This window comes from Callorhinchus milii, unplaced genomic scaffold (assembly GCF_018977255.1).
Source record: "Callorhinchus milii isolate IMCB2004 unplaced genomic scaffold, IMCB_Cmil_1.0 Scaffold92, whole genome shotgun sequence".
Lineage (NCBI taxonomy): Eukaryota > Metazoa > Chordata > Chondrichthyes > Chimaeriformes > Callorhinchidae > Callorhinchus > Callorhinchus milii.
This window is the reverse complement of record NW_024704833.1, coordinates 2,636-25,172: the sequence shown is the minus strand read 5'-3', so window position 1 is coordinate 25,172 and position 22,537 is coordinate 2,636. Positions and strand designations below refer to the sequence as shown.

At 41.2% G+C, this 22,537-nt stretch overlaps 6 non-coding genes across 6 annotated transcripts; 4 read left to right on the top strand and 2 right to left on the bottom strand.

Moving 5' to 3' along the window:
- The first annotated feature begins 1,103 nt into the window (after positions 1-1,103).
- On the top strand, positions 1,104-1,185 carry trnal-uag. Its single transcript has one exon. It is a non-coding gene; the product is annotated as a tRNA-Leu (tRNA).
- Positions 1,186-5,577: 4,392 nt separating this feature from the next.
- trnas-gcu lies at positions 5,578-5,659 on the top strand. Its single transcript has one exon. It is a non-coding gene; the product is annotated as a tRNA-Ser (tRNA).
- A 1,685-nt stretch (positions 5,660-7,344) lies between these two features.
- On the top strand, positions 7,345-7,417 carry trnav-aac. The gene has a single exon. It is a non-coding gene; the product is annotated as a tRNA-Val (tRNA).
- A 674-nt stretch (positions 7,418-8,091) lies between these two features.
- Positions 8,092-8,183, bottom strand: trnap-cgg. Its single transcript has 2 exons — positions 8,148-8,183; positions 8,092-8,127 (listed from the first exon to the last, which is right to left on the bottom strand). It is a non-coding gene; the product is annotated as a tRNA-Pro (tRNA).
- Positions 8,184-14,785: 6,602 nt separating this feature from the next.
- Positions 14,786-14,858, top strand: trnak-cuu. Its single transcript has one exon. It is a non-coding gene; the product is annotated as a tRNA-Lys (tRNA).
- A 6,380-nt stretch (positions 14,859-21,238) lies between these two features.
- trnaw-cca lies at positions 21,239-21,310 on the bottom strand. The gene has a single exon. It is a non-coding gene; the product is annotated as a tRNA-Trp (tRNA).
- Between the last annotated feature and the right edge of the window lie 1,227 nt (positions 21,311-22,537).

Here is a 22,537-nt window from a genome sequence, read left to right as displayed (position 1 = left end):
TTCGATATACGCGTTTCTACTCAGAGGTCAGGCAACATGATTCATTGCTAGGAAACCCTTTTTTTTAATAATTCCATATTAATGTCGCTATTTCAGCATCAAATGAGGTTCTTGGGAACGCTTTTGATGTCATTGAGAAAAAATTATGACATGAATGAACATTTAGGTAACTCGTTGCTGACAAAAACATATAGAACTTGGTGTACGTGTTCTAGGCTTTCCTGACAGGAATGCTATTTCTACACGGTTGATGCTGAGCCAGAGAAATTTAGTTAACCACGGAGTTGTTACTATTTGGATGGAATTGCTTGAAGGGGTGGTGCAAACAGATGCAACAATAACTTTCATGAGCCAACTGGATATATTTTCAAAGTATACATCTCCAAGGCTGTGGGGAAAGAAAGGATGAGTGACACTAATTTTATAGCTCTTCCAAAGAGGTGGCAGAGGTAAAATGCGCCAAATAGACTATGTCTGGGATGTAAGATTTGAAGATTCTCTGCCAACTTTTCCTTGTGCAGCGTTGAGTTCTGATGCACTGAGCTGACACTGACCTTCACTGTGTGTTTCCCGTCCTTCCGTTGTCACCAATGTTGTTGAACTTCAGTCCCCTCGTTTAATGCACAGCAATCACTCTCTATCTATTTTAAATTTTCACTGTAAAACCTTAAAATGCACTTCTCCTCGCTTCAACTCCATTGTCCTATTCTTAGAGGTCCAAGTGTAAACCAAACACTCTGCATTGCATTTTGTCAATTATTGTTAAATAAATGTTAAATAAATGTTTCCGCCAGGTTTCGAATGCGGGACCATTCGAGTGTGAGGCGTATATGATAACCACTGCACTACGGAAACTTCAGTGAGCTGATGAATATCGATAAATGGATCAAAAACAAATGCTTCTACACCTGGTTTGTTTGAATACGGGTTAAATAACTGTTGAAATTGTTGATGAATTTACTAAAGTCGGTGCACTTTTACGGAAGCAAAGTGAACAGTTTGTCGGAGTATGGACGCAGCTCTCTGTCATGGCAGGAGAAACTTTTGACATGAATAGTGTGACACGACGGTATAATTCATCTTGCAGACAAAGGCAAGCAGGGGATAGCGTGGCCGAGCGGTCTAAGGCGCTGGATTTAGGCTCCAGTCTCTTCGGGGACGTGGGTTCGAATCCCACCGCTATCAAATGCTTACGATCTTGTTCGTTCTTGTACATCTTTTTATTTTTGAACAGAAAGAGCTGTGACAGTATCAATGGCCATTCGACCACTTTCAATCCAGCATAACTCAGCTTCACTCCTCCAGCTCCAGCAATTCCATTCAGTGGCAACATGTACATATCTTCCTGCAAGTACTTTGAATGCAAGAATGCTTTTGAATGCAACCGGAATAAAGATGGTAGGATGCCGTTGAATTTCCAAGAAAAACTAAAAGATGTTCCCATTAAGTAATGAACCAATTGAGGAATATTTCAAAATATATTGAAAAAAAAGACACCGGAACCAACCAACAAGTTCAATTTGCAATATTTCTTTGTAACGCTTTCCAGCTTAGCGTGAGTACAAGAACTAATGGTTATCTGCGGTCATGTAACTCTTATATTGCTGTTTACATTTTAAACTCTTCTCTGAAAATCGCTGTTCCTAAATTAGTTGCTGTTTGATCCAAGTAAAGTTTTAAAGACTTTTGTACTTGATTTAAATATCTGCTGTGGCAGAACAAAGTGCCTGTTGAGCAAACTTTCCAACATCACACAGTGATCAGGGAGTTTCCATTGATTGGTATTAAGATATCAGCTTTGAGTACCTCAGTTACTGGTGTTGTGATGACTTATCAACTCAGTTCCTGCCCGTGACATAAAATTTTTCAACGAAACGCTGTAATTTTCTTGAAAAATATGTAGACAGAAGTCTCTGTGGCGCAATGGGTTAGAGCGTTCTGCTGTTAACCGAATGGTTGGTGGTTCAAGCCCACACTGGGAAGATCCTCTTCTGTAAGAAATATATTCTTCTACAATTCTTTCCTCTCACTTGAAATAATGTCATGAACGACTTCAGAACTGCTGGTCTTTATATATTGTTTCCATTACACGTTTTTTTTTAACCGACATATTGCTGAAACATTTGATAAATTTCCAAACCAGTCGTCGCAGGATATGTTAGAACACCATTCCTGTCATTCTCTCGCTCCCATATTCTTTCTGCCTCACTGCCTTTTTGTTTGACTCTCTCTCTCTCTCTCTCTCTCTCTCTCTCTCTCTCTCTCTCTCTCTCTCTCTCTCTCTCTCTCTCTCTCTGTCACTCTCTCTGTCTCTCTCTCTTTCTCTCTCGCTTTCTCTCACTCTCTCTTTATCACTCTCACTCTCTCTCTCTGTCCCTCTCCCTGATTGTCTCTCCCTCTCCATCGCAGTCTTTCTTTCTCCTCACGAGGATCCAGGGAATCGACACTGGGATTTGTCCAGTCCTCACATCTCATGTGGCCTCACTCAGTCCACGTATCCTTGCGTTTGACACAACGCCTTATCAGAATTTCGAGACATGTCTATTTGAAGGGATTTTTAACCCTGAAATGTGAACCTGAAAGCTGGTTCCTACTTACTGTTAATAAACAGAGTCGATTATAATAATAATAATCCTTGCATTTGATATAGCGCTTTTAACGTCGGGAGGACGTCGCAAAGCGCTTCACAGAACACACTGTAAAGCGAATTGACTATATTTGTGGGTGAACGCGGCAGCCAGTTGCGCACAGTAATGTCCCACAAACAGTCATGGATTGAAAATGACCAATTTATTATTGTTTTTGATTTTGGAGGGATTATTATTAGATGTGTGGAGTAAGGAAACTTGCCTAAGGTTTCACCCTGACTGGAATTGAAGTCAGGTCTCTCACTTGCAAAGCGAGTGCTCTTACCACTGAGCTACATGATTGGGTGGATTAATGGAATATTCCTAAGATTTTGCCTATCTGAGAATCAAACCCGTGCCCTCTCGCTCGTGAGGCGTGCGCTCTTGCCAATATGGTACAGGACTGCATAATAGTAGCTGGTGTAGCTACTGTGTGTGCGTTGCATTCCCCAAAGCAGCGTCGTACAGTGACTATGTCTGTTACGTTGCAAAGAGGGGCCCAGTGTTGAGCCTATAAGTGTTAGACTGCCCAAAGCAGCCTAGTGTACTTTCTATGCGTGCTATATTGCCCACAGGAGGCCAGTGTAGTGACTGTGCATGTTAGCCTGCCTACAGGAGCTCAATGTAATATCTGTAGCGGTTACACCGGTGTAATCGATACAGATATTACATTGAGCTCCTGTAGGCAGGCAAACCGCACAGTCACCACACTGGCCTCCAGTGGGCAGTATAGCAGACATAGACAGTACACTAGGCTGCTTTAGGCAGTCTAACACTTATAGGCTCAACACTGGGCCTCTCTTTGCAATGTAACATACATAGTCGCTGTACGACGCTGCTTTGGGGAATGCAACGCACACACAGTAACTACACCAGCCTACTATTATGCAGTCCTGTAGCATATTGGCAAAAGCGCACGCCTCACCAGCGTGAGGACACGGGTTTGATTCTCATATAGGCAAAATCTTAGGAATATTCCATTAATCCACCCAATCCTGCAGCTCAGTGGTAAGAGCACTCGCTTTGCAAGTGAGAGACCTGAGTTCAATTCCAGACAGAGCGCGAAACATAGGCAAGTTTCCTTACTCCATGCGCCTATTAATATTCACACCAAAAGCCAAACAATAATAAATTGGTCATTTTCAATCCATGACTGTTTGTGGGACATTACTGTGCGCAATTGGCTGCCGCTTTCATCCACAAATATATTCAATTCACATTAGAGTGTGTTCTGTGAAGCGCTTTGTGACGTCCTCCCGACGTGAAAAGCGCTATATCAAATGCAAGATTTATTATTATTATAATCGACTCAGTTTATTAACAGTAAGTAGGAGCCAGCTTTCAGGTTCACATTTCAGGGTTAAAAATCCCTTCAAATAGACATGTCTCGAAATTCAGATAAGGCGTCATGTCAAACGCAAGGATCCTTGGACAGAGTGAGGCCACATGAGATGTGAGGACTGGACAATTCCCAGTGTCCATTTCCTGTATCCTCGTGAGGACTTTCAGAAAGACTGCGATGGAGAGGCAGAGACAATCAGGGAGAGGGACAGAGAGAGATTGAGTGAGATTGATAGAGAGAGAGAGAGAGAGAGAGAGAGAGAAGAGAGAGGGAGAGAGAGTGACGGGGAGAGAGAGAAAAAGGGAGAGAGGAGAGAGAGAGAGAGAGAGAGGAGAGAGAGGAGAGAGAGAACAAACGAGGGAGAACGAGAGAGAGGCAGAGAGATTGACAGAGAGAGAGAGAGAGAGAGAGAGAGAGAGAGAGAGAGAGAGAGAGAGAGAGGAGAGAGAGAGAGATAGAGAAAATCAAACAAAAAGGAAGTGAGGCAGAAAGAATATGTGAGCGAGAGAGTGACAGGAATGGTGTTCCAACATATCCTGCGACGAGTGATTTGGAAATTTTATCAAACGTTCCAGCAACATGTCGGTTAAAAAAAAAACAGGTAATGGAAACAATATATAAAGACCAGCAGTTCTGAAGTCGTTCGTGACATTATTTCAAGTGAGAGGAAAGAATTGTAGAAGAATATATTTCTTACAGAAAAGGATCTTCCCAGTGTGGGATTGAACCACCAAACATTCGGTTAACAGCAGAACGCTCTAACTCATTGCGCCACAGAGACTTCTGTCTACATATTTTTGAAGAAAATTATAGTACACGTACACCAAGTTCTATATGTTTTTGTCAGCAACGAGTTACCTAAATGTTCATTCATGTCATAATTTTTTCTCAATGACATCAAAAGCGTTCCCAAGAACCTCATTTGATGCTGAAATGGTGACATTAGAATTGAATGATTAAAAAGAAAGGGTTTCCTAGTAATGAATCATGATGCCTGACCTCTAAGTATAAACGCTTATATCGGAAATTGCGTGATACATGGAGTAGAATATTTTTGATCGACACATTGCTCTTGATTTCTTAACTGAGAGACATTCACGCGTAATATCGCTTTCAAGAGAATAATCCAGACGCCGTAATGCTGATGAATTTGTCGTTGCTAACTGGAGTGAATTCGTAAACTTATGCTATTGCTATTATTGTTGAACTCTGAATTATTATATTAAATATTCGAATTTTATTGAGATTAATTTAGTAAAATCAAGTGTTGGTGCCAAGGCTGAAATGGTAAATCACAATATTCGATGAGAGGTAGACACAGACTGTTGATGTCTATATCTGGCCATTGTTACTTCTGCAGCTTTTTTCAAAAATATAATTCCAGTTTTAGTTGTTATTGCTTGAACAAATGCCAATTCAAATTTAATTGTTGCCGTCGAACAGCGAATGTAAACAATTGTGATTTCTCTTCCGGTAATAAACTCTGTTCTCACTCAGTAACACAACTCTTCTTTCAGTTCTTTACGCAAAAAAGCATCCCTTTTGTTATCAATCAGCAATATTTCAAATGCAGACTTCTGTTTTGAGGCTTTGTAAGGCTTTGCAGCAGACGAGGTGGCCGAGTGGTTAAGGCGATGGACTGCTAATCCATTGTGCTCTGCACGCGTGGGTTCGAATCCCACTCTCGTCGCTTCAGATACTTTGAGAAATGAGTTAATTATGGAGTTTTAAATAAGGGGATCATATTAATTGCAGGTATCAGAATAATTAGGGATCTGTCTTCACTGTTCCTCGCTTTATAGACTTCATTCTATACGATTTTTTGTGACGTCTTCTCTACTCTGTGTAAGAAGTTGTTATCTTCAAACTCACATGGATATCATCTGGGCTCACATTCGAAATCGCTTTTTTGCGACATTGCTGGGCGTAATTTCCCTGCAAAGTCGTTGTCACAATTAATTTACAAATTAAAACTTTACGGCTTCTGAAATTATTTTAAATTTTAAATTCTGAAATTGCCTTCCTTGATTTCACACATTGCTACAATTAAAATGTGGAGCATTGACCGAGGAGAGCGCGGAGAGTGAATCGGAGTTAATGTGTCTCTGTATGATTTAGGCTGGAGTGCTCATTGATCACAGCGAACCAGGTAATGCAGGAGAAGAGGTCAGAGGAAAGGATAAACCAAAGTCGCATATCGATGCAAGATAACGTGCATATAATTCATACCTAACGAGGGACTGAGTAAAAAGCGAGGACATGGTCACTGGGCAGCAACTCACAGAGACTGAAGTAAAATTCGCTAGATACCATGCACTGTCAATTCTGGCTGATCAAATTTGCTCCCCAGCCCTATCCTCATCACGCTCACACTTCGCTTCCATGTAACTGGCTTCTTTACCCTTCCGAACTCACAATGCTCTCTGTTATCCGCTGTTTCCACATCAAGGGCCACCAGACAAGTTAGGATTTTGATTTCCAGGATTAAAAGGACAAGAGTGGAAGAATCGCTGTCGAGAGACAAACGTCACCCTTCACATTATGTCTAAGACCCACACTGGCCAATCTGCCATGACTAGGAAAACTGCCGACCCACAGGGCTCATGACAAAGATGACAAAGAATGCCACAGAAGAGCAGCATAAATAATAATAAGCCCGAAGACCATTGGCGTGCTTTGTAATTGCTAATTTGCTGCACATTAATCCGGAAAGTATAACTTCATTATTTCCAAGATAACAATTCTGAAAATAATGCTTTGTTGTGTTTGAAAACAGCAGCACAACAGCATTTCCTAAGTACATGCAATGTCAAATTACAGCACATGATTCTCTGAACCATCCGATGCAAACCTTGTGTCGCGCTTCAGCTGTCCTCCCGACGTGAAATGGCTATACCAATTGCAAGTAGTACAGTATTATAGTTATAATTTGTCGTTATAATCTTTGTTTCCGTATTGTTATTTTTGTTGTTAGTGTTGTTATTGTCAATAGTGTAAAGATTGTTCGACCGTGCACCCACCACTTCGATCACCTGAAAAGGAGAAAATCTGTCCTTTGAACATGGGTCGGTAACCAGAGGACACCGATTTAATATATTTGGCAAAAGAAAAGAAGGGGAGACCTGAAACTTGTTCGGGTCTCCAACGCTCGGCGTGAAATTGTGGTGTAAGTAGATTTAATGAAAGCATTCAAAAGTGAATTAGTTAGGTAACTAAAAAGAAACAAAATTGCATGGATAACTGCCGAGGAGAGGGACTATTTGGTATCTCTTTCAAACAGATGGTAAAAGCATAGCGGCAGGAAGGCTTAATCTGGATTTAAATAATAAATAAAACATTAATTTAAGAATGGAATTAGCAGCAATCTGCGGACAGGTTTCCGTAGTGTAGTGGTTATCACATTCGCCTAACACGCGAAAGGTCCCAGGTTCGAAACCTGGCGGAAACACGTTTTATTTATTTATGGTCCGACTGCATGATTTATCAGCATCGACTCAGAAAGTCGCCGTTTGAATATCGGGGCTGCCGCTCTGGTACAGTACTGGGGCGCTCTCTATGTTCTTGTTGGTGCGTTCTTGAAATCGCATATGCTATCTTGTTGGAATCGCCGGTTCCTACATTCCTGACGGCCTGAAAATTTATTAGATCGAAAAAAACAGAGCTATTGATAACTATGAAAAAAAATCGATTAATATTTGGGATCGTCTGGGATTTGAATCCGGGAACTCTCTCATTTCTTGTTCAATGGACAATCCAGAATGACGAGAATCATATTCCAAGAGCAAAGAGCAACTTGATCAATACGTTGCTGCTAATATAAAGGAATACATTGGCGATAGAAAAATGGCGGTCATTGTTGATTTCCTGCGCGTTTTTTGAAATTGTTGATATCATCAAATCTAAGGCCCGATAGAGCAAAATGCTAGATCGAAACTACTGGAAAGAGGAATATTGCTGCAAACAAGAATTTTGGAGTATTTTGTATGATAACACTGCAGCGCTTTCTCTATAAGTCTTACTTAATTACCCAAACTGAATTGGCCATTAACACCACTGATCTTTGCATAATACGAGTCAAAATCAGTCGGAGTGAGAAACGTAGACGAGTTTCGTAAAAACTGCGGGCTCGTCCGGGAGTTGAACCCGGGACCTCTCGCAGTTTCCTACAGTTGTGAATCCCCGAAGCGAGAATCATACCACTAGACCAACGAGCCACAAATACGTCATGTAGCTGAAATTTTAATGGATACAATTGGCAATACCATAATGAAGCGGAGTTTGTTCATTTCCTGCACATTTATCAAAATTCGTAATGATACTCAAATCAAATTACATACAAAAAGATCAAGCGATACTCTTTATTCATTGACTCAACGAGTCAGGTAGCCGACAAGCGGCAGAGAATGAACCAACATAAAATTCTGAAACACACATTTCTTGCCGTATTGCCAAAGATTTGCTAAGTTTGCTGGCGATTTCGATTTTAATGTGGAGTTTGAATGTCAGTGCACCTCAGTAAATAGCAGTGTCACGTCGAGTCGGAATTCAAAAGGTGCGACATGCTCCTGCCTTAACGTTCAATATCTCTTTGCGGTATGTTGTTTTCACTTAAACGGAAATTAATCAAATTCATGTTTTGTAGAGCATCGGATTGAATGATGATGGATCACAACCACCAAAGAACTACTCCGCATCCACCATGTTGTCCACAGAGGCAACTCATTTGACTAAACCAAGGAAAGTTGAGGCTCTCAGTGAGTGTCAAACACACACCCTCGGCAATTCTCGATTAAGTACTGTAATATAATTTGGCCATTTTGAAGAAAGATGGCCCAGTCTCTTATATAACGGAAGAAATTACCAATCATCAGCAAACGGTGCAATTGTGTTTGATTTTTAGACAATGACAGCATCTCAAATTAACTGCAGCAGTAACTCACGTATTAAACAGTTGTGCTGATTGACATTGTTCAATATTGTGATATAAAGATTTTGAGAAGACCTCCCAAATGAATGGCCGCTGTTAGATATGGGGAAAAAAATTGTCGTTTGTCCGACCCTGCACGGAAGAGGGAGAGCTTAAGTTTCCGTGTTTTACATTAAAAGTGTTTGATCCAAACACAATAAGAAAATAAGTGTGTTACGCCTACTAGTCACTAGTTAGTCTTTTGACATTCATCATCAAATAATAACAATAATAATCCTTCGGTTTCATATATAACTTTATCATGTCTTCTAGACGTATCAAAGCGATTGATATAGGATTCAGTAAAATAGCTCCTGGCCCCTCTTTTAACCGACATTATCAACCACTTCATATTCACTGGCACTGTTTCCACACTCTATTCCCACCCCACTGTTCCCAGCTATCATCATGCCCTTTCTAAAAAAAACTTCCCATGACCCTTCATTACTCTCTAGCTACAGCCCCGTCTCCAAAACCTCATTCCTCTCCAAAGATCTGGACCAAGACGTCATGCACCAGCTTCGCTCTTTCCGTTCTCGCCATTCCCACCACGAATCCTACCAATTGGGGATTCACGTAAGCAGCCATCAGCACGAAAGCAGCCCTGGTCAAAGTCATCAACGATATTCTTTCCATCGGCTCCCGAGCTCCCTCTACCTCCATTATCTTCGACCCGCAACGGTACGTCATCTCCCACATCTGTGCCACGACACATTCCGCATTTACCCACCGCCGTCTCTTGTCACAGGCCACCGAGATCCTCATTCCCGCTTTAGAATATACAAACCTAAAGCTCGACGGTCTCACCAACTCCTCACTTCCCCTCAGGCGGCAGCGGGCTGAATGCTCAAGCTACGATTCATTCAAAAACCAGTAGCCATATATTCACCCACACCAATCTCGGTTCCACTGGCTCCACATCAATCCGATGATACCTTTCAAGATCCTGGTCCTCAACTTCAAAACCTTGCTCCCCTAATCTCAATGATCTTCAATCATCTATCAACCTGTCCGCTCCTTCCGCTCGGTGGGCTCTGGCCTACTTCAAGTCCAACGGCGGGCCAGCCACAGCATTGGTGTGAGGCCCTTCAGCTTCTCTTGTTCCATGTTTTGGATATTGCCACCTTTACTGGGAAATTCACCGGTCCTGTTCCCATCCAACAGCTTACGTTCTGATCACTGATTATTGTCCAGCTTCCCGGAACGTCCTCCTAACTCTAAACAAATTAAACTTGTTTTTGTTTTGAAATGTCTATATGCTTCACAGAATATATAGTGAAGTCAAGTGTAGTGACATTGTAAATTGTGGGCGAATATACCAAGTTGCTCAGCACTAGTTGCTTAATCAAGGTCCTCATTTAGGCAAATAGATGATCCAACTGCTTTCCAGCAAATGTCCGTATGTCATGATAAGAACCATGAACCCAACATTACAGTCGTTTCCCAACCAGAAACAACCAGTTTCAACGCGCCAACCGACATGCGCTTTACAAATACGTTGCAATTACTCTGCTGCAGTTTTCTACAAAATACTGCTGCCTGATATGGGGTCATTGGGATATTTACACCCTATGAGGTCTAGTTCTTTAAATCTATAAGTTTGCAACTTAAGTCTATAATTCTCTTAGACTGAGTTAAAGTTGTGCTTACAATTTAAGCTTCTAAGGAGGCAAGGGAGGAAACAAGGCGAGGGACCGTGGGATGGATGGACCGTCACCCATGCATTCGTCAACTAAAGGCTTGAATTACGGGAACTCCCTCCTAATGAACTCTTCCCTTCACAAGCTGCAGATCTTCCAAACATCTGCAGCTCGTGTACTTTCACGTACCAGGCTCAGTGGCCCTATCAATCCCAACCTCTCCTGACTCCACTGGCTCCCCATTCCCCAGAGGAACGGCTTCAAGATGCCCATCCTCATCATCTAGGCAATTAAATATTATGTACGGAAATTGAGTATTCGGGTTTCTTCTTGAAATCCTCCTGTAAAAGAAGTACAAAACTTATGCCATCATCACAATAATAAAACACTTGCAGATATAGCAAATAGTAAATGATGGATTTCAATTCGTTTTATATCACTGGATCACTGTCACTCGGACATCCATTCCTGTCCTCATCACTATGTCCACACAATGTACTGCGGTCTCGAAAGGTCAACAGTGTTTGACAGATTCAGGGCGTTTAGGATTAAATTTTGAATTAACGGAACCAGCGATGTTGAAATAAGGGCGATATGGTCAAACAATGCCAATCCGAGACAAGTGAAAGCCATCTTTACGTTTACACTCCCATGGTATTATACTAACTATGTATTCTTTTTCAAATATAGGAGGAAATTGGGATTAAATCTGGGTGTAATTCTTCTACTTGAGGCAGAGGGAATGGCTGGTGTACTAAATAAGTACTTTGAAACTGTCTTCACAAAAGGAGAGGATGTAACCAATGCAACAATATCGCAGGCGCGTGAACAGAAATTGGATATGAAAAAAATCAACAGAGAGGAGGTACTAAAAGTGCTGTCGGTGCTCAAATTAGGTAAATCACTTGGTCCGAATGGGGATGCATCCTGGGGTACTGAGGGAGGTAAGGGTAGAAATAGCGGAGGCTTTGGCCACAAACTTTCAATACTCTTTGGACACTGGAGTGGTGCCAGAGGACTTCAAGCTTACAAATGATACTCCATGTACAAAAACGACAGAAAGACAAACCTGATAACCACAGGCCAAAAACCTTACTTCAGTAGGGAAACTTCTGGAAACTGCAATTCGGGATAATATAAATTCTCACTGAAAAATACGGTTTAATAAGGGACCGTCGACAAGGATGTGTTAAAGGCAGATCGCGCAGGACAAACCTAATATAATGTTTGATGAAGAGGCTGAGTTGGAGATTGAATGTACAGCAGACGTTGTTTAACTAGATTTTCACAAGGCATTGGACAAAGTGCAACATAAGACAATTATATGCAATAACAACCACTTGGATTTATATAGCGCCCTCCACAAGACGACGTCTCAGAGCGCTTTACAGTAACGGATCCCGGGACCGAGCCAAGGGGAGGCGGATTAAGGTGACCAAAGGAGCGGTCAAAAAGAAAGGTCTTCAGACGAGACATGAAAATGGGAAGGGAGGGAACGAGGCGAAGGGAGTGAGAAAGGCATTTCCGGAGCCTCCTGTCAAAGTGGCTGAAGGCACGGCCGCCGAGGGTGGAGCGGACGACTCGGGTGACGAGGAGGAGACGAGAGCGGAGGAACGAAGGCAACGGTGACTGTTCAGACGACAGAGGAAGTGAGAGATGTCGGGAGGCGCAGTGGAGTGCAGGGGCTTGAATACAAGGGTGAGGAACTTGAAATCGATCCTCCCTGGGATAGGCGGCCAGTGCATTTTGGCAAGGACTGGGGAGATCGGGGAGCGCATATTCGTGCGGGTGAGAATGAGATCTGAATGAGTTGGATTTTTGTTGGATGGCAATGGATGGGAGACTGGCGAGAAGGGAGTTGAAGTAACCCAGCAGAGAGGAGAGACAAAGGCATGGACCAGGGTTTCAGCGGCTTTTGGGGAGAGGTATTGGCGGAGACGGTTGGAGCTTGAACTCCTCCCTCCAGAAACGATTTGCTTTAGAATTACAGCCTTTGGTATGAACAGTTGGTGACTCTTATGAGTGCCTTTGTACTTTGTGTCTCGTTGTATCGTAATTAGTATTCCCGCCTGTCGCGCGTGACAAGAGAGTTCAATTCGTCGACGGGAAGGCCCTTTTAATTCCTAGGATTCCTACAAAGTTGCATCCACGGAGATTTAAATTATATCAAAATATGTTGGTGTGAATCGGAGTACATTGTGTTTGCCATGTGTTTGTGGTGGAGGCGGAATTCTCATGGAGACAATTTCCTTAAGTTTCGGTCATTGTTGCAATCTCAGTGCTGGAAACACGGACCCTGTTTATCCAACTTCACACTTTTCTTGGGAGATACCTGTGAACGATATGAGTGTTTTGGGCGCTTGTCAGTATTTGGTTCTGAATAGCAATTTTCCAAACAGTTAAGAAGTTGCATTTCTTAATGGCCAAACACTTCCAGGCTGTATTTTCTGAAGTTTAAAAGAAACAACGGAGGTAACGGAGTTACACAGTCAAAGAGACACACATCGATAGGAAAAGCCATCTAACATTCTTCAAGAATTCTGCTTTCCAGAAAGGTCACGTCTGCCTCGTTCGCCAGGCTTCTTATTCCCCAGATTATTTCACCGAGGTTGCAATCATCCTTTTCCTGCGCACTACAGGTTGGTTCCCACGACTACCACCAGTCGATGCAACAAACATAATCCATCACATGCGGATCGGTTACGTCTGATTGAGCATTTAGGTTATCAGATTATTTCAAGGACAGTATTTACTCTCATACCTTCCACGCATTTTTAAAACCAATCATTCCTGAATTGGCGGTGCCACGAACACAAAATGCTATGGCATGTCAAAACCAGACGCTTAGTTTTCATAGCGAATGAATCAACAAAGACAGGATTTATCCTTGTTGCCAGTTGCACAGAAGCTAGAATTGTTATACACAGACCAGACCAGTTTGCGAACACCTAAACTATTATGCAGACACCAGGTCAGTCCCATTCAGTGACCAAATCAGTTTCACTGAGACCAGGCCAGTTACATAGAGCAGAACTGATGCCCTGAGACCAGGCATGTTATACAGAGACCAGACCATTGATACACAGAATGGACCACCTATGCAGAAACGAGGCCAGCTGTAAAGAGTTCAGACCATTTATACAGAGAACGTGTTGCACAGAGAGGAGACCTGTTATAAAGAGAACAGGCCAGTTATACAGACACCAGACCGGCTATACTGTGATAAAGCAATATCGTACAGAGAATAGACGTGTAACGCAGGTATGAGGCATGTTAAATAAAGAACACGGCTATGATAGAGAGATTTGGCCTGTTATATACATGGACGACGTCTGTTTTACAGAGACCAGCCCTGTATACTGAGAAGAGGTCTGTTATGAGACCAGGCCTGTTACACAGATAGCAGGCTTACAACACAGAGTAAAGCTAGCTCGGATAGCTAAGTTATTACAGTACAAGACTTTAAAAGTCACCGATTTAATCGCAATATTATAGTTCAAGTTTCAAGTATCAGTTCGGGCTTTACTGTTTTTGAGGGTGTGTGGGTTGGCTGGAATGCATACATATGTTCAATCACTTTCTCCCATATATCAAACAGCTGAAATTAAGTATCAGATTAACATCTTGTTTTTATGACAAACTTACTCATTTTCTTTTTTCCAAGTTAAATGTGAGCAGTCGGACATCGGATTAAAAGTTATCAGAAACAATACGTGACACTTTAATGCAGTCAAACTGCAGCGAAAGTTGTCTAAAGTGGAGTCAAATCCAGATTCACCCGACATCTCACCTGGGATCCACTTAATCCGTAGTTGATCGGCTTCAAGCTCAGCACCTGCACATGCTTTCATGCCCCAGCACATCGCTTTCTTTCTGTTGTCAAACAAGGCACAGAGGCTCCTCAAGGTGGAGCACATATTCATGATAGTTTCACAGGCAAACGCTTAGAACAACAGGTGTTATTAAAGACGGAATCAAGATTACTGGCAGAAGCAAAACATTAATCTATTTGCTGGTGGATATACATCATTCGTATAAATGAAGCCGAGTGTGAGTTCGCCTTTTGATTCTTGCGAGTTTAAACAGAAATATCCCTGGAAAGAAAGAAAGCTTTAATCCTGCTCGATTCGTTACGAGCTCTTGCACAGAGAGAAACCAAGCAGTTGAATAACTGTTCTACAACACAATCCGAACAACAGGCAATATAAGGGCCCGGCTAGCTCAGTCGGTAGAGCATGAGACTCTTAATCTCAGGGTCGTGGGTTCGAGCCCCACGTTGGGCGTCTCATTTTAAAGTTAACAAAACAAAACAGCATTCGTGCACATGTGGAGTCCTGTAGCTCAGTGGTTACAGCACTCGCTTTGCAAGAGAGAGACCTGAGTTGAATTCCAGACAGGGAGAAACCTTGGACAAGTTTCCTTACTCCACACAGAGCTTAATAATAATACCTACAAAACCCAAACACAATAATAAAATTGGTCATATTCAATCTACGACTGTCTGTGGGACATTGCTCTGCTCAATTGGCTGCCGCGTTCGCCCACAAATATACAGTCACTTTACAGTGTGTTCTGTGAAGCGATTTGGGACGTCCTCCCGACGTGAAAATCGCTATATCAAATGCAAGGATTATTATTATTATGTCGACATACAATCACGCTTACAGTTGCGTGATAAGGCACTGGATCAAATGCATCGATTACTATTACTAGAAGGAATGAAGAACAGAGGAAAGCATTGTCGCCATACATTCACGCTTCCAGTTAAAGCAACCCTTTTATGACATCTTGAAAAATATGTATATGTGGTGGAACAAACGATACTGTATCAAATTCAGAAAACTAACGTTACAGACATCGGAATGTAATTGAGCAAATGTCCATCAATGGAGTATTCGATGTCCCACCGAACCAAATTTGCTTGTGATCAACTTTAAAGTTAATAGCTTTTCACAGCTTTGCTTTGTTGCTTTCATGTAAACATTTATCACAATCCAGGCTGAGAGATCTGGGGCCCGAATTGTATCGTAAAAGAGCTTTTGTGAGCTTAATTAGAAATAAAGAATGTGCACCAATACGAAGGGATTCGCCTACAAAGTAGACAGTAAATTTATTTTACATTGGAGTATTTGAAGCGGTTTTTGAAGCGTCTCGAATGCGTGATAAGGCGCTGGATAGTATGTAAGGACTTTTATTATTATAAGTAATGAAGAAAAATGGACGCCGTTTTAAAACACAAGTGAAATTGATGGCGAGATAACCTTCTCAGCTAAGACCAGTCATCATGTCATTTGAAATCGTGCTCTCTAACCGCCACTAACAATAAAAAAGCAAAACATGTTGGTATTCAACCGCTGCTTTTACAGCGAGAGAGAAAGAAGGCCTTCTTTTTGTGCAATTCTAATGTGTGATACTATTCGGCCTCGATTGTGTGGGAAAGATCATATCAGAGTTAGTCAAATGCAATGCTGCGATGTGTCATCAATGCAGTTAAATTCGTAATTTGCAAAAAATAACCCTCACGTCTAAAATACACTAACCTTTATATTAAACGCGATGAAATACATTGAGATGCCCCCTAGAACGAAACAGCTTCATAAAATGCAATAAATATTTCTACTGTTACAATAATATTCACTTGACATTTTCATTCACTGAAGGTAAAACTAAAACAGTGGCAATAAAGGTGTTGGTGGCTACGCTGGTCAAAGCGACCTCTGAAGATCCCACAAGCAATATTAGAAAAGAGAAGCGAAATTTTTCCAGTGACAACAATTCCCTGATAAATGAATCATTCACCCAATGGCTGTTTGTGCGTTCTGATTGCGGGGGACATATTAACGCAGCGTTCTGCTGAATGCAGTCTCTACAATTTGTCGGAAAATTTGTGAGTTGCTCAGACACGTGGTGAGAAAGCGTGAAGACCCTCAACTAATTCTAATTTACTAAATTCAAGAATAACTATTATCAGGAAAAAGCTCATGTGCAAACATTTGTGCTGCATATGTGTGCGACAGCCGAATATCGGTAGTGGTGGCTGAGTGCTAAACGTAATGGACCAGAAAAATCCATTCAGAGACTATGATTCAATGCGCACCTATCTTGTGCTACTGGTATATTAATGAGAAGGTTCCGCGTTTTGAATTACCCTGAATTTGACTCTAAAGTCTCAAAATTATGAAGAAAATTAGGAGAGACCAGGCCTTCGAATTCACCGAAGTGAAATTACGCAAACCGAAATGTCATCATATTTTTGAATACGTTTATTTAATTTGTACATCAGGCGTGCACCCGGGAAACTTAGAGCTGAATTTATTTACAAAGCAATTTTAGTCTTTCGCTTTTAGAAGGAGAAAACACAACTGTGGTGTTATGCCGCTCTTCCTCTGCATTCAAGCATTAAACTCGACAGGTAGCATTACATATTCGATTGCATTTCGTGTGAACGTTAATCAGTTGTTGACCTCGACTTGATTTGAAAACATAAATCATAAAACATAAAACATAAATCAAGTCCAAAACAAAAAACAATAATAAATTGGTCATTTTCAATCCATGACTGTTTGTGGGACATTGCTGTGCGCAATTGGGTGCCGCGTTCGCCCACAAATATGCAGTCAATTCACTTTGCAGTGTGATCTGTGAAGCGCTTTGGGACGTCCTCCCGACGTGAAAAGCGCTATATCAAATGCAAGAATTATTATTATTATAATAGCGTGGTTTACAATGTAAGGTTTACAATATAGTTATTAGAAAACTGGTAGCTTCTCCCCAATGATGTTTGCAAAACCCTACTGTTTCAAAACAACGTAACCTATGCACGTTCAATTACACCATATTGAGGAAATGGTAAGAATCAGAAATAAGTTGCAATGTGCATTGACACTGTACAGTTTTCCACGACGACATATCCTCTCAATCGCTGTACAATTCTAGCCTTACATGCGAGCTGGGGGTGGGGAAAACAACCTTTTATTCATTTTAAATCTGCGCCTAAATTCATTTAGATGTAGTTGATTTGTAATTTCTGGTAGTTGAGAGCAGTCTTCCCTGCAAAACGATTTTAGTTGTGTCATATTCTCGATGTCAAATCAAATGGCTCCATAAGAATCGGTATCAAAAATAGTAACTTTGAATAATTGGTGCACAAGGAAATAAAACATGTTGGGAAGTTATTTCAAAGAGAAGGACACTGCTCCTGTGTCCAGCTGAACACACCGCTTCCTCTCCATCCGTCCCCAATATATTCTGTGACGTGCATTGTCCCGAGGAAGTTCTTCCGACTTGAAAATCCTTATAGTTGTTAAAACTGATGGTTAAGTACAGTCATATCAATCTTATATTTCTAACTACATTTCAAACTATTCTGCAAAAACGTTGTTCCTGAATTAGTTGCTCGATTGATCCAAATCAAACTTTAAATCCACTTGTATTTCATTTAATTGTATGCTGTGGGAGAACAAGAAACCCCATGTGCAAAAAATCGTACATTACACAGTGATCAGTGTTTCCATCTATTTGCAAACAGATTTCACCCTTGAATGGGTCAGTTACAGATGTTGTCATTTTGAAGGTTTGTCTCCGAAACCGGTCACGTCAATAAGAAGCTGTAACTTTCTGTGGCAGAGGAATGAGGACAGAAGTCTCGGTGGCGCAATGGGTCCGCACGTTCGGCTGTTAACCGAAAGGTTGGTGGTCAAGTCCACACAGGGATGATCCTCTTGTGGATTAAGCACATTTTTTTNCAATTCTTTAATTACACTTGAAACAACGATGAACAATTTCGTAATTATTTGTATTTTGTTTTGCTTCAGTGACAATTTTTGAGGTATTTTTAACCGACATATTGCTGTAACATTTACTTTCATTTCCAAACAACACGTCGTAGGATATGTTGGATTTATTTGATCGGCTCAAAGATGTTGACTTAGGCGTTTTCGCCTGATGTGACTACAAATAGTGTCTCAAGATTCATCCAGGACTGTTATATAGATACGCCGCTCCGTGAAGACACAGGATCGGCTAATGCAGTTACGCTCGGGACCTCCTCATTCAAACAATCAACAAATTCAGTCTCCGCGATGCTGAGAGTTTGGAGCTCACCAAACAGTTCGGTTAGAAATTCAGGTAAGAATCGGTTAAACCAGAAATCGTGCATTACAGATCGAAACTCATTGGTATAATCCGTCCAAAGTTTGTGTGCACCGAACACACAAAGGTTGCTGTTTATTGTATTGATGGGATGATTATGGATTGGTGTTTTCTGGAATCAAAGCCACGTTTTCGCTGCGCTCACCTCGTTAAAATATAAAGCATTCTGCGGTGCAAGAGTAAAAGAAAACACATGCAAAGCAGCAGCGTATAAGAAGTTAATTCCCGTAACGTTACTGCACATTGTTTCTTATAATTGTGAACATCTGCGGCGCATAGGGAGGCAAATGTGCAGCCGTGATCGTTTTGCGGTGAGTATTCTGTGTTGTGGCCGCAGTAACCTCCTTTCCGAGTTACGGCAAACGCCATCACATTTCGGTTTGACATATGTTTAAAAATTTCTGGAGGAATCTGAGACAGTGCACAATGAATGTGCATTTGAAATTTCCCGCTTTTGGCATTTATTCAATAATAATAAAGATATAATAATCATTTGATGTAATACAGCGCCATATCACATCTTCGAGAAGGTTCAAAGCATTTTACAGAATACACTGCTTACTTTGTGGGCGAAAATATCCAATGCCAAATCGTAAACTTTAATCAACTGCGTAAATATTATACACGACTGCTGCGATTATAACTGTCTCCTGCATTGATATAAACAAGTGGGATTTAATAGCAACAACGCAGCCATTCGGATATCATAAACATGCATTCATCCAGCGTCAAACATAAAATCAAGCTCTCTGTAGGAATAATTTGTTTTGGAAAGAATTATATTAAACAGATGACCTACATTGAAATCTTCAGGTTTTCAGCCGGATGTGAGAAACCCTTATCACTCTGAGAACCAATTTAAGAATTACCTGCAATCTACACATAGAAATTCCTATGTTTGGAATGGAGTGAACATGCTTCAGCGGGTGGATATTTCTAATTTAGATGATTCTTTACATTATTGTTGACTTGATTCCGGTCAATTCTGTGGGAATAGATTTTGTGCTTTGGGAAATACTGGAGTTTAACAACCTTGAATTGCAAAGCTTGACAACTGAGAGCACCGTCTGGTGGAACTTTACTTGAGTTGAGTTACTTCTTATGTTGGAGCCCCCTCTCATTTCAATTCATGGATATCCGTTGTGGGAAAATTTGTCAATCGTCACCCAGAAATACACTGTCACATTATCTGTCAGTTAAAAGCGTATCTTTCGAAGGTTTTGAAGTTGCCACGACAATGCGATAATACACTATCCAACTATATGAAATGTAAGGAATCATATCATACTGAAACACAATTATAATTAGGGAAACAACATTAAAGGAATCAGTGCAAGCAAGATTTACTCGAAATGAGTTCAATTTCATTGTTCAGTATTCGAGGACAAATGATTAAGTCGATGGGTTGGAAATCCATTCGGAAACTTCCGCTCATTTCGAACCCTGCAATCTACGGATCTTGCTCACTTTGATTATAATTGTGCCACTGTTTGTAGAAATGTTTCCTTTTTTGTAATAATTGTGCATTTTGGAAACCTGCGGAAGAAACGTGGTGGAGACGAGACCAGTGCATTTTCCCGGACTGAACGGGATCCTCATAATAATGTAAATTTAAGTTATTTTAGTATCTTAACTCAAATAAATGAATGACGAAGTGTTTTCTCTCAATCAGTGACTGGGACACAACTGTATGCAACTGGTTGCCGCGTCTTGACCGCAAGGACACAGTCAATATACTTTACGGTATATTCTGTGAAGCTCTTTGAGACATCTTTGAGAAGCGCTATATCAAACGCAACGATAATTATGATTATTGTAGATAAGTAGATCAGGTGGTGCAGGATGATGGAAAACTTTTGGACAGCGATTTGACAATTCGTATATTCTTTTATTGATGATTTCTCGTAAGACTCATCAACATCTCAAAATAACATTAGCGCATGATTCTGGAAGGTGAAGAGAAATGCTGGGATTGATTACAGATCAGCTCACTTTACCATTCACAGTCAGACAGAAGTATAAATATGGATATTAAAAAGTCTTTTCAAAATAATTTCACCGTATTGCTTTAATAATAATAATCCTTGAATTTGATATCGCGCTTTTTCACGTCTACTCGACGTCTCAATTCGCCGCACAGAATAGACTGTCAAGTGCATTAACTGCATATTTGTGGGTGAAACGCGGCAGCCAATTGCTCACAGCAGTGTCCCACAAACAGCCATGGATTGAAAATGACCAAATTATTATTGTTTTGTTTTGAAGGGATTATTTTTAGGCGTGGGGCGTAAGGAACCTTGCCCAAGGTTTCGCGCTGCCTGGAATTGAACCCCAAGCGTTTTGCTTGCAAAGCGAGTGCTCAAACCACTGAGCTACAGGACTCCACTAACTCGAGTTTTAAACAGGGAAACCTACCTGTGGTAAGATGTTGCACTCCGTTGTTAAAACCATAAAATGAGCAGACAGGATTGTCCACTTTCATTGATTTTCATGTGACTGTGAATCAAAACTTTGACCTCGACGTGATTTGAACACGTAGCCTTCTGATCTGGAGTCAGATGCGCTACCTTTGCGCCACGAAGTGCAACCCTTCACTCACACAACACGATGGGTTGCAGAGAGGAAAAAGAAAGCAGAACAACGCCTGTATCATTAACAACAGCAACAACAACATTACACTTGTATTGTGCCTTTCACGTCCGCACGAGATCTCAAGTTGCTGGACAGAGTTTCGAACCCGAGCTGTATTAAGTTATCAAATATATTACAATTTGTTATAATATTATAATTTATAATATGCTAAAAATATTATATTAAAATAGATTGTTGAGTAATCGTCAAATTAGTAAAATTAAATATTCACATTGGAGATGTAGTGAGCAAACCGTCGAATCATATATGCAGCTGACAACAATGTGTTGTGTTTACGACCCGGGAAACTGAGAGTATTATACAATAAAGATAATAATAACAGCGGAAAAATCATTGCATTTGATATGTTTGATATAGCGCCTTATGACTAAGTTAAGGCGTCTCAAATCGCTTCAGAGAATATACTGTGACGTGAATTACATCTCGCCAACCCGCAGTGGAGAGAGTTCAAATTTCTCGTCCATGTCCTCAAGTCTCTCCACGGCCTTGCCCCGCCCAACATCTGTGAACTGATCATCGCAAATCAACCTGTCCTTCAACTGCTCGACATCCTCCGATTAAGTCTTGGAGTCCTGTAGCTCTGTGGTTAGAGCACTCGCTTTGCAAGCGAGAGACCTGAGTTCAATTCCAGGCAGAGGGCGAAACCTTGGGCAAGTTTCCTTACTCCACACAGAGCCTAATAATAATGCCTCCAAAAAAACAATAATAAATTTGTCATTTTCAATTTACGACTGTTTGTGGGACATTGCTGTGCGCAATTGGCTGCCTCGTTCGCCCACAAATACACAGTCAATTCACTTTACAGTGTATTCTGTGAAGCGCTTCGGGACGTCTTCCCGACGTGAAAAGCGCTATATCAAATGCAAGGATTATTATTATTATTATTAAACTTCGGCAGCCGGATCCTCAGCCTTTCTGCTCCATATAACCCTTATCTCACCCCCTCCCTTGTCTCGTTCAAGACCCGTCTCGAAACCGCTCCCGTCGATCGACGCTTTGCCACAGTCCCCGCCCTCCTCCTTGAGACTTCCTCAAGAAGTGCAAGGTGCTTTACAGATATGTTCCTTGATGTTCCTTAATGTTGTAGTGGTGAACGTTCGGTGCTTTAACTGCCAAAGTCCCAATTCGATTCTGGGAAACTATTACTTTAACTAATGGC